Source organism: Protopterus annectens, chromosome 10.part0, assembly GCF_019279795.1.
Source record: "Protopterus annectens isolate FY-2018-M chromosome 10.part0, PAN1.0, whole genome shotgun sequence".
Taxonomy (NCBI): domain Eukaryota; kingdom Metazoa; phylum Chordata; order Ceratodontiformes; family Protopteridae; genus Protopterus; species Protopterus annectens.
In genome coordinates this window covers 97163932-97176609 of record NC_056744.1, presented here as the reverse complement: position 1 = coordinate 97176609, position 12678 = coordinate 97163932, and positions in this window count along the sequence as shown.

Genomic DNA, 12678 nt, shown 5'->3' with positions numbered 1-12678 from the left:
TGATATTTTTAGTGGGGCAAACACAGTACCTAAGAAGGTAAGTGGGTAGGTGATCACTTAGACTGTTAGAGAGATAGCCAGATTGGTGACAGAGGGAGGGTTTGTTTGTAAGGATCCAGTCTAGGATTGATTCTTTTTTGCTATGTTTGTCAAATCTGGTAGGGGGATTGTATAATTTGACAGAAACCATGAAGGTTAATGAAATAGGAGGGATTTTATGAGGAGCAGGTGGACAAATCTGTGTTGGAATTTCCCATTATTATTGTTTCTTGAGTAAAATTTGAGGCACACCAACAAAGGAGGTCTTTAATAATGGCTGGGGTTTTACCTGGGGGTATAAAAATAGCTATTATAATGATCTGTTTGTTGGAGTTTAGTTGAAGGTGGACGATTAGAATTTCTAAATTCCAGAAGTCAGGGGAGGTTGATTTGAACTCTTTCTTGACAGGATGTTTACATATTATGGCTATGCCACTGCCTCTTTTATGTGTCCTGTTGTGCCCATAGATGTTATAACCATGGATAATAATTTCACTATCTGGTATGTTGGGTTTTAGCCATGTTTTTGTTAGGACTGGTAATTCAGGGGAGTATTGGGTGATAGTTGCTTGTGCCATGGTGGTACAGTGGTAGCATTGTTACCTCACAGCAAGAGGTTCTTCCATTCGATTCTCGGCTTGGCTTGGGAGTGCCTTCTGTGTGGAATCTGCATGTCCTCCCCGCGGTTGGATAGCATTTAAAAGACATGCGTGCGTACATGGTCATGCCTTCGTTGAAGGTTGGGTGTCGAGCTGGCACCTTGGCGTTTCGTAAAAATCTACTGCTAATCATTAGCAGAGACTTATAATTTTTTACAAGTGAAGTATCCTAGACTAGCAACCATCATTGGTATTCCCAAAATACATAAGAATACCTTGGACCCCCCTTTCCGGCCAATTATATCTGGTAGTAAATCTAAAACATTCCCTATGGGAAAATATATAGATTGTTCATTAAAACATATATATAGTAAAATTCCCCATATGGTAAAAGATTCTTGGGAATTTTTGGGAATGTTTCCTACGAATACTAACTTGGATAATTTGTTTTTTGTTACTGTAGATGTTGTTGATCTTTTTTCAAGCATACCAAAACAAGCTGGTTTGGATGCTTTTTGTAATAGTATTACATCCTTTGCCAATCTTACTTGGGAACAGATAAGTCTTATTATGGAGTTGATGACCTTGGTGTTAGAACACAATTTTATTTATTTTGAAGGTGAGTACTTCAAGCAAACCAGGGGGGTAGCTATGGGTGCTGCTTGTGCACCCATCTTTGCCAACCTGGTTATGCTTAATTGGGAACTCACCTCCCTTTTCCCATGTGAATATTTCAAAAACGTTAGACATTATTCAAGGTTTCTGGATGATATGTACATCTTATGGGATGACAGTGTGGAAAAATTAGACAAGTTTTTAAAGTATCTAAATACCACCAGTGAATATTTGAAATTCACATATACATATAATACTGAGGGGATTGCATATTTGGATACATATATTTACAAACATGATTCAACATTCCAATCAAAAATATATAGGAAAAATACATTTACTAATGATTATTTGGAATACAGCAGCTGTCATCCTTTAAATATGAAACATAACATTTTTAAAGGACAAGTTATCAGAGCTGCGCGTATGACGTCTGACGTGAAGGTATTGACAGGTGAAGTTGAGTTTATTACACAATTGTTTGTTGAGAGAGGTTATCCTGAAAAACTTTTATCTACTATAGGTAATTATGTCATTCAAGAAAGGGACAGGAAATACTGTCCTTTATTGGGAAAGGGATTTGAATCCGGACATATGATTAAAAATGATAAAGGAGATGGAAGTCAGTCTAACGGTCATCACAGATCCTTAATATTATTATATAGCCCAGTAGTTGACAAAGTTATTTATCTTGTAAACAAATTTTGGTACCTGATTTCTCAGGATCCTAAATTGATACAAATAATGGGGAAAAAAATGAGAATCACATACAAAATGGGTAAAAATATTAAAAATGTATTGATTCCTAGAAAAAAGCAAAGGGATAGGAGATCAAATGAACTAATCCATACCTATAAATGTGGTTCTTGTAACCAGTGTAAGTATATCCTAGAAGATAAAAATTGATAATCCAAAATGAGACTCACACAATCATTAAACCCAAATATGGGAATTGTAGGACTAGGATGATAATTTATATTGCCAAATGTAGTGAGTGCACATGTTTTTATGTAGGCAAAACAGAGTGTTGTTTTTGACAATGCATTTATGACCATATTTATAGTATTCACAAAATAGATGTAACAAATGCCCTATATCGGCATATAATTTCCACTGATGAAACACATAATTTTAAGTTTGCTATTCTTACAAAACAGTGTTGAGTTTTAAAGAGGTCTGGTGGCAACTTTTATTAGATGCCACCACATACCCTGGCCTCAACGATTTTATTTATTGTAAACCAATTTTAGAATATTATATATGACTGTTTATCATTTATTAATTACTTAATTTATTTTATATGTATATTTATTGTGTGATTTTTTTTATACACACATTATTGTATTATGTACAAGTATATATTGGTTACATAATACTTATATATTTGTTAGGTTGTATAGGTGAAGTGATTCTTAGGTATTTTTTGAGATATGGTTTATTACAGGTTTACTATTGGATTTTTTGTGAATATATTTTAGATTTATTATTGTCATACAGTGTGCTCATTTTAAATATTCTTAAATCAATATGAACATGGATGCTTGAGTATGGTTATTGTGATGAATTTTATTGAATTTTTTGCACGAACTACACTAATAGATTTTGTATATATTGAAGTATTAGGAAGTGTAGTGAGGCCTTTAAGGGGTGGAGTATAGCATAGGATAGAATACATGAAATGACGTATTTTTCAGCTTCCTGTTGACACCAAATTTAAATCTAATGATTGGTGTATAAGGGCAGAGGGCGGTATTTACTATACAGGATATTACATCAGTTTCTGCTTCCTTTTTGCACCTTTTTTCTTTGAAAAGGATTTTGTTATTTTATTCAAAAGGTTCTGATGAAGCCCACGAGTTATAGTGGGTGAAAGCGCTTAACCTTATTTGAATGATTTTTGTCATTTAAGTGCATTTACCATTTTGCTTCGTTGTTCTTCTTTGGAATAAAGGATATTGATATACCTGTTCAGTTTGCATCATTTTGGAGTTTATTCTTCAGTGTCCTATTCCACCAGGACTCCTTATATTTGGTATTTGTTGCTGAATTCTATTTGGATTTATCTTGTGTTTTTTGTGGTTATTTTGACAGTGCAAGGTTATAAAAGAGCCTTGGCACTTATTGGATGGTTTATGACTTGACGTTGTAAGTTGTTTTTGTGATTTTTATTCAGTTTCCTTATGGCAATCCCTGAACCAGCAGCCCTTGAGGTGCCTTCAGCTGTGTGAGAGATTAACCTCATGGAAGCATTGGAAATTGACAAAAGAGTGGCCAGCTGAGTGGATGATCTTTTGAAATGGTCTGCAGACATGAACTCTGAGAGAGAATTTGATAACTCCTTAGTCAGATCTCTTTGTAGTCTTGTGAAATTTGACAGGTAGTTAAGAGACCTCAAGGTAAAAGTTGCTGAGGCAAACACTCACTTTTCAAATCTGCCCAGCACCCTAGACTCTGTTTGGTGGATGTACATTCAAGCTCTGTTCTGCTAGGTCGTTTTCACTGGCTGCTGACACTACCATAGCATCAACTGTGACTACTTTGCTCCAGTGGGTTCTATCCTTAGGGGGAGCTAAGAATTTGTCATGTCATCTTGGAATGGGCTGAGCAGTATCTGCTCCTTCCATGCCTGGCAGGAAACTAGATCAATGAGTTCATCCACAGGGGGTAACCCAAGACATAGATTGGCCAAAAGCTTCCAAAAATACTGATTCCTCTGGCGAAGCATTATTGGAAGCCCTACCACCTTTCTGCCTTGTGGTGATCTGGGGGCCCCTTCTCCTTCATTGAAATCAGTATCCTCCATGAGACATTATAGCAGGGAATCTATGTGCCTCATCTTGCATGTTCTCTTCTGATGGAGCTCCACTGGGGGATGTTCAGGGAGGTATCTGAAGACAGCAGAAGTTCCTCTAAGGGGATCTGACTGGAAGCTAGCGGAAACTGGCTGTCCCTGTGGAATAGGCCTGATCAACTCAGAGCTCAGAAACAAAGAGGGAATAGGGAGTTGTGGATTTCTAGGAAGACAAAAGGCACTTTCCACAACCTCAAATGCAGACGGGCCTGGAGAAGCAGTGGACACCCGCACTGAAGCCAAGACTTTCAGTATGGGTAAATCACGACTCCTACCATATCCATGCCTGGAGGAGGAACTGGGCCCAAGCTGTCAAGCACTGAGGCTCCAAGTGGCAAGGAAGGATCTGATAACATTGGAGGAGATCCCAGCCCCACAGACCTGATGCTGATGTTTCGGCTCCAGGACCTGTTCCAATCCAAAGGAATGGAACTGGTCAGGGATGTTGTCGGACTCAAAGAAGTTATGTCTTTGGATCTGACCACTCAGGGCTATCGGATCCTGGGGCATCAAAACTGAAGAACCAAATGAAGAAGGAGACAGGATTGTATGAGTAGTAGTTGGAAGACTCATGGATCCAATAGAAGATGGAAGTGCAATGACCCCCATATGGATCAAAGCTCTGAGAAATTATTGCATCAACCTATCTGCATCTGCTTCTGATAGACTTTTAGAGGACCTGGAGGATGTGGGGGAATGGGGCCTGGAGTGCTTTTTGGGAGCTTGCATGAAGAGAGAGTGCAGAGTAGGAGAGATCAGATCCAGGATGAATTTTGGGGAATGAGTTCTCTGGCTGTGTAAAGTGCCAGGTTTGGAATCCAAAGGCCTAGGATCTGAGACTGAAGCCATAGGGCTGGCTGATATTATGACTGGATCCAAAACATTATGATCTGACAATTTTGGATCTCAAGAATGAATCTTCAGTTCAGAGGAAGTCAGATCCGAAGATTTCAAGATTTTTGCAGGCGGTTCCGACGAAGTTGTAGGGGACTTCAGTGGAGAGTGCTTTTTGTGCTTCAAAGGAGCAAATTCAGATGTTTTTCTGGGGGGTTGAGCCCCTGAAGAAGGTGTTGAAGCAGGAGGGAGGAGTCCTTTTAACACAAGTTTGCTGCACCTGTCAGCTAATGCCCTACAACTGAATGCAGCACAAATATTACAATTACTATCCAGATGGGTGGCTCTGAGACAATAAACACACTCCTTGTGAGCATCTGAGTTAGGGATATTATGCCAACAAGAAGTGCATTTTTTTAACCCTGTCGGTTTGTCACCCATGACGGGAAAGTATGAATCGACAGTCCTACAATAAAAAAGACTTTGCCAAGAAAAAACAACTAAAAGGGGGCATTATAGGAAAGCTTTTTTTAAATAAAAGTTAGAAAAAGACTAAGAAAAAAGAGGAAAGAAGGAAAAAATTACCAGCAATGGTAATCAAAGAATTAACCTGTGTTAAAGGGTATGATAGAGAATACCAACTATAGTAAAAACAAGAGAAATATTATTTAAAAATAGTAAAGCGCCTGATGCTTTACCAAAAGCTAAGAGGGAGGTAGAGAAACAAAAAAAGAAATATTTTAGGCAAAGAAAACAAATTCATTTACAAACCAATAACACAAATGCTCAAGAGAAGGACCCTACGTCTGTGCACAATGGCAGCAAATGAGATCTAAGGTATTTACTATGGACTGGTAAAGTTGGAGATTTTTGCTTGACACCCAAGCTTTCCTGGATTAATCTTTTTTTTTTTTTTGCATTGTTTAGTTTTTAGGTTAAACCATGGATTATGATTGGCTTTTACTCATTGCATTATCCTCTTTCATCTTTTGAAATGTTTATTAGAAATTTTGAACACTTTATGCCCACATGGCTTGAAAAAAATGGAATATAATGGGCTATGGGCATTATTGCCTATTAGTAGGCCCACGGGATTACTAGCTACTGTATCACTTCTCTTTCTATCCATCCTTCACAATTTCATTCTCTGTGCATTAACAAATAATACCAGTTTACAGACTCTCCCCTACTGTTGAGAATCAGAAGCCTCCTTGGCTACCTCTCTTGATTTCTGTAACATAAAATCGAAGAACTGTGTCTGTCTCAATTCCCTTTTTGTGATCTACCCCAGCTCCTCTTCCAAAGGAAATATAGTCTCTTTTAACAGCTGTGGCTCAGATTTATGGCAGTTGCTACTACCTAGGTCTTAACCTGAAGAAGCCCCCTTCAAAACATCTAGTACAATTTGACAGCTGCAGTTCAGGTTCAGGCTTGCCACTACTACCTAGCTCTTTCCATGAAATAGTAACATTTTCAGACTCTGTTGGTGGTCAGGGCACTGGCTAAGTCTCCTCCTGCTAGCTTTCCCGCATGCTAGTCTCCATACAAAGCTGTGCATAATTCACATGTACACAGTAAATTCTAGCATTAAAATAATTGTTTATTAAAACATTTAGAGAGATATCAACAAACACAACCATCTGCCTGTTTCCCTGTCTCCCTCACAGTCCAACTGAACTCTGGACAATGGTGTCTGAAAAGGTGTCCTTCCCATGGCTCTAACTGAAGTGCACTGTTCAAGCAGGTAACCTTCCTCTCTTATAACTGCAGGATTAACAGCAGCTATGTGTGATGAAGCACACCTTCTTTGCTCCACAAGGATAGGGTACAGGCTATTGTGATAATCTGGAACACAAGCTATTTCAAGGTTATTCAACACTACCATGATGCCACCTCTGTTAACTCTATCAAAATGTTTTTGCTCCACCCTGCCCTCATGGAAACATAGACTTTACACTTCTTACTGGAAATATTTAACCCCACGACATTACCATATATTGGAATAAGTGACTTCCTTCTTTGCCTGTGGAACCTATTGTGATGGTTTAGAATGCCCTGTGGGTTCCTTTATAACTGAATTACATTCCTAGCCTGTCAGCTGGATTCTTATTTTCTTAAAGTACTGAATTGCTTCTCTTTTATCATAATGTTTCTCAACAGCTCAAAACTAGATTTACACATTCATACATAGTTAGGAGGGCATGCAGTCCAAGAGTTGACTGAAGAACCTAGTCCAATGTCCCTATCTTCCCACAGCAGAGTCTGGTTAAATGTCTTGTTAAGAGTCACAAAGTAGGCAAATGAAGGGTAGTGGAAACAAACAATGGACTACCAAAACCAGCTCATTAATAACTCATAACTTAATCCTCTGTGCTGACAAACAGCAATCTGATGGCCAAACAGCCACTAATTGCTTATTTCACAATTAAGCTACTGACACACAGTTGCCTGTCTTTTGTCTTCGGTATGTAAACTTTTTTCTGCAACCTTCAAATGTCAGCTTAGACAGTCAAAAAGAAAACTGCTTTACTTTATTACAGTCATGGCAATCAAAGTCAGACATTTTATTTATTATATACATAGCTCTAACCGTAAGTAGGAAGTTAAAAACCTCAAACATTGTTCCTGGTCAACCTGGTGCTTATTGCACACATTCAAATGTTTGAATAAAACTATTAATGTCATTCCCCTACTTATAGTGATGAAAACAATTTAGTACTGACCTTGGTATCAAGGGCTTGCTTTCATCCCTGGAACGCACATGGCATTAGTGAGGGGGTGTGTATTTTCTTCTTTTTTTTTCTCAATTTTTTTTTTAAATACATTTGAATTAATTCCATAGTATTTATACATAACATCTTAAATAACTATGTACATTATTTACATTAGCCTGACACTATAACAGATCTTAATGTTTACAGTTACTTTATAAGTATGTCAAATGGCTTTGGATAAATTCTTAGTTCTTTAATTTTAATTTCCAGTAATGTTGTGGTCTTCAGTAGGCTGTAGAAGTCTTACAAAGTTGGTATTGTGTTTGTATTCCATCTTCTTGTTATACACTTCCTCGAAATTGCAAGTATAGTCCATACTAGATACGGGGGCCACTGTGGTGCATCAGTTAGTGTAGTCACCTCACAGCAAGAGGTTCTCCGGTTCAATCCTTGGCTAAGGTGCTTTCTGTGCGGAGTCTGCGTGTCCTCCCTGTGGTCGCGTGAGTTTCCTTCGGGTGCTCCAGTTTCTTCCCACATCCCAAAGATATACTGTAGATGGATTGGATACTCTAAATTGGCCCTAGGCATGAGTGTGTGCATGTGTGTGCCTACCGTGGAAGGTTGGGTGCTGGGCTGGCAACTCAACACCGTAAAACTCCATTGCCAATCATGAGTGGACAGGTGATCCGCTGTGGCAACCCCTAACCAGGAAAAGCCGAAAGAAGAAGAAGTCATCCATACTAGATACATGTTTGACCTATTCAAATGAGAACCTTCATTCACATTTAATAATACAAGAGCTTTAGTTAAATAAAATGATTCATTAAATAAAGTTTGTAGAAAGTTATTAACACCATTCCAAAATGGCTTAATTTTAATACAATCAAAGAAAATGTGGTTCCAATCTGCATTGTGTACTTGCTCACATCTCCAACATATTCCTTTTATGGAAGAACTAATTTTACTGATTCTGTCTGGGGTTAAGACTGCTCTGTGCAAGCATTTCCAATTAAAAACTTTCCAGTATTGTGTAAAGGATAATAAGATAATTGTTTTAATATCTTCAGTTAACTGTATTGAGTGTCCTTTTGTTATAAATTTTCAATATGAGGTTTTGGGTGTTGTTTTATAGTTTATCAATATTTTGTAAAATTTTGACATACAGTTTCCCATGTCAAAGTCATTATATATGATTTCATATATGTATTTCCTAAATGTAGGTATTTTTTAAATGAAGAATTGTTAATTATTCTACTTAAATCTTGTGAATATGACAGAATACTCTGTAAAGTTAGCCAGTCCTGTGGTGGAATTTTGTATGTTGTTTTTATTTCTTGCATATCTAAAACGTTTACTTTTTCGATACATTGGAGCCAACAAACAAATCTTTTCTGTTCTCAGGAATTAATAATTTCTCTATATATTTTATGTGGAAAGTTCTTTGTGACTATAAATGGTGTTAAAAGATCAAATCAGATTTTTAAATCTATATTTGCATTAACAATTTTCCTAAATGAGTCAATGTAATAATTAATCATACGAGTTTTAGTGGGCTTAGTAATGTTATATTGCATACTAACACATATGTGCCATGGCAAATTGTTTTTATCTTTTATTTGAATTTTTTTTGTAAATCAAATTAATTTATTGATATTATAGTTAGTAATTATTTCCAATTTGCAGAGTAATTTGGACTTATCCAATCTGAGATTGTTTTATATAATGATGCTTTTATATATGTTTCTACATCAGGACAGTTTAATCCTCCCTGTTTCAATGGTCTGATATGATGTATTAAAGCTATTCTGTTTCTTTTGGGAAACTATAAACATTTTATTAGGTATGAATTTATTTCTTTAAGTATATTCCTTTCTGGTAACAGTTGTATTGCCAAGGCTATATATAGGATCTTGGGCAGTAAAAAACATTTTTATTAACTGTAGTCTATCTTCAAATGTTAATATTATTTTGTTCCATTTTTCCACAGAGATTTTAATTGTATTGATGATATTATTGTAGTTTTTCGAGACTGATTCATTGTTATCCTTGCATAACTCTATTCCTAGATATCTTAAGGTAGATTCTTGTTTCCCTATGATGTGATCCCCCTTAGTCTGCAGTTCTTTTTTTATTTAAAAATAAACATTTTGATTTTGATTTATTGAAATAGACTCCTGAAGTCATGTGAAATTTGTCAATTAATATATCTAATTCTTCTAATGTCTCTTTTTTTTAGATAATGTTAGTAATATGTCATCAGCAAATACCATTACTTTAGAATTATATTGTTCATAAACATCTATTTCTTTGATTTTTGTATTGTTATGAATTGAATCTGCCAATATTTCAATAGCCATAGTAAACAGAATCGGTGACATGGGACATCCTTGTTTAGTTCCTTTTGTTATAAGTATAGATTCAGAGGTAAAAGGACCTAACTTGACGTACGCTAAATTATTTGCATATATATTCTTTAGGAGATGAACAAAGGATGCATGAAATTCAAATAGCATTAGGATTTTGAATAAATAGTCCCAATTTAGGGAATCAAAGACTTTCTCTATATCTAAGCCAGTTATGAGTGTTTCTTTATTTTCTTTATTAACATAATCTATAAGAGAAATTATCCTTTTAATATTGTCATGTGTGTGTCTATGATATATACATTCAGTTTGATCATTATTTATTGTTTTGGATAGTGGTATTTTCAATCTATTAGTTAATATTGTCATAAATATCTTATAGTCATTATTTAATAATGATATAAGTCTATATGAGGTACAGAGGTTTGGGGATTTGTTTTCCTTTAGGATTGGTGTGATTAAGGAATATCTCCAACAGGTTGGTATTAAAGCTTGTGACTGAATTTTTAATAGAGTTTTATGGAGGAGGGATAGTATCTGTAAAGGAAAAAGTTTATATAGTTCCATAATTATGCCATCTATACGTGGAGCTTTATTACTTTACCATCGTTTATTGTATCTGTAATTTCTTTGTAGGATATGAGTGATTGCAGATCTAGTTTTAATTTTTTATCTGTAATTTCTTTGTAGGATATGAGTGATTGCAGATCTAGTTTTAATTTTTTCTGTTTTTTTATATTAGAACATTAACTTTTCTGTTTTTTTATATCAGAACATTTTTCATCTAGATTTAATTGATAGATATATATATATATATATATATATATATATATATATATATATATATATATATATACATATATATTTCCTTTTTGGAAATGTTCCATATAGTGATTTTTATATGCATCAAGAATGTCACCTATATCAAAGACATGTTCCTCTTCTTTTCATGGAAGATATTTTAATGTTATTAGCTTTTGATTATATTTTGATTCTTGTGGATAAATTATGTAATTATTTCGGAGAAGTGGCCAAGGTATTCATTTTTAGTTTTTCTAAATCTAAACTAGTTTTATGTGTTAGAATTTTGTTATATTTATTGTTTAATACTTCTTTCTTTTTCATCTCAAAATGATTTTGATTTTCTTCAGCTTTTACTGACAAAAGTTTGGATTATAGATCTAATAATTCAGAATCACATTCTCTGATTTTTTTTAATACCAATTTAGGGATTTACAATTTATGTAAGCTTTCAATGATTAATTATTTTATTTATTTCTGTGGTGTAATTAATATCTAAAAATAACTGTAATTGAGATAATAACCAGGGTTTGAACTCTTTAATTTTAGTTATATATGCTGGAATTCTGGAGTTAAAGATTAATGGTTTGCACCAATTTTGAAGTTTCAGTATCAATGAATTATGATCAGAAAAGGGGCAGGGAGTGATTGAGAAATTAATGATTTTAGAGTGTAAGTCATGGGCAGCAAACATTTTATCTGTTCTAGTTTGGGTACCAAATCTGTGATCTTGATGGAAGAACAACAAAGATTTATCTTCTTTAAATTTGAAAGTATCTACAAGAGGAAATGATTCTACCCACTTGTTTAAAGCTTTTGATACAGCAGATGTACACAGCGGTCTTTTGTTTGTAGTTTCAGAAATATCAACTATACAGTTAAATCTTCTCCTAATATTAAGTTGCCTTTATAATTATTGGAAATGAAATCCAAGTGTTTTTTAACAGTTCCTGTTCCAATGTCTGGGAACCAGTATAGATTGGCTAGGGTCCATATTCTGTTATTATATTTAACTATTACTAATGCCATAAGGCCTTCTTTATCTTCATACTTATAAATGATTTCTGGGTTAATCACATTTGTTTTCCATAAAATTGTTACCCCTTTTGTCTTATAAGTGGATTGCGCCAATATCATATTTATTTATTTACTTACTTATTTAATATTTGTTGACCAGGAAAGTCCAATTTAAACAGAGCATATTTTAAGCGGTGGCCTGGGGAGAAACACTGCGCCACCCATATTCCTTAGGATTCCATTTGTAATTGTCATTTGTTTTGAAATTAATTTCTTGAAGAAAGACAATCTGTGCTTTGTTCAGTTTTAACTATTTCAGTAGATCTGATCTCTTGCTAGGATTGTTTAAGCCATTGGTATTTAAAGATAATAAAGTTAAATCCATCTTAGGTTATTTAGACTATGTATTTTTTTGTTTTATTGTGACTATTAAACATTTTCCTCTGGTAACTATAAAGTACATGTTTGAGCATTTAAAGGAAATTGTCAGTTTAATACTTTGAGTGTTTACCAATAAAGTAATGTTTTGGTCAGGCATACTAAAAATGTTTTTGTGAAATAACAAATTTAAATTAATAAATGTTAACAAAACTAAGATCTGCACTAGCCATGGAATGAAAATCATTCCTAATCTGATAGATAAACCTAAATCCATCAGATTATCACTCATACCTTGACAATCCAGAACATGTGAGCTCCATAAACTGAATTATCATATGGAGAATATTTGTAATAGGAATAAGCATTATTTATATTATTTTGAACAGATATAGTATTATTGTAGATTAGACAGAATTCTAATGCAATATAAATGTCTACTTATTGTAAAAGCAATTAATATTTAC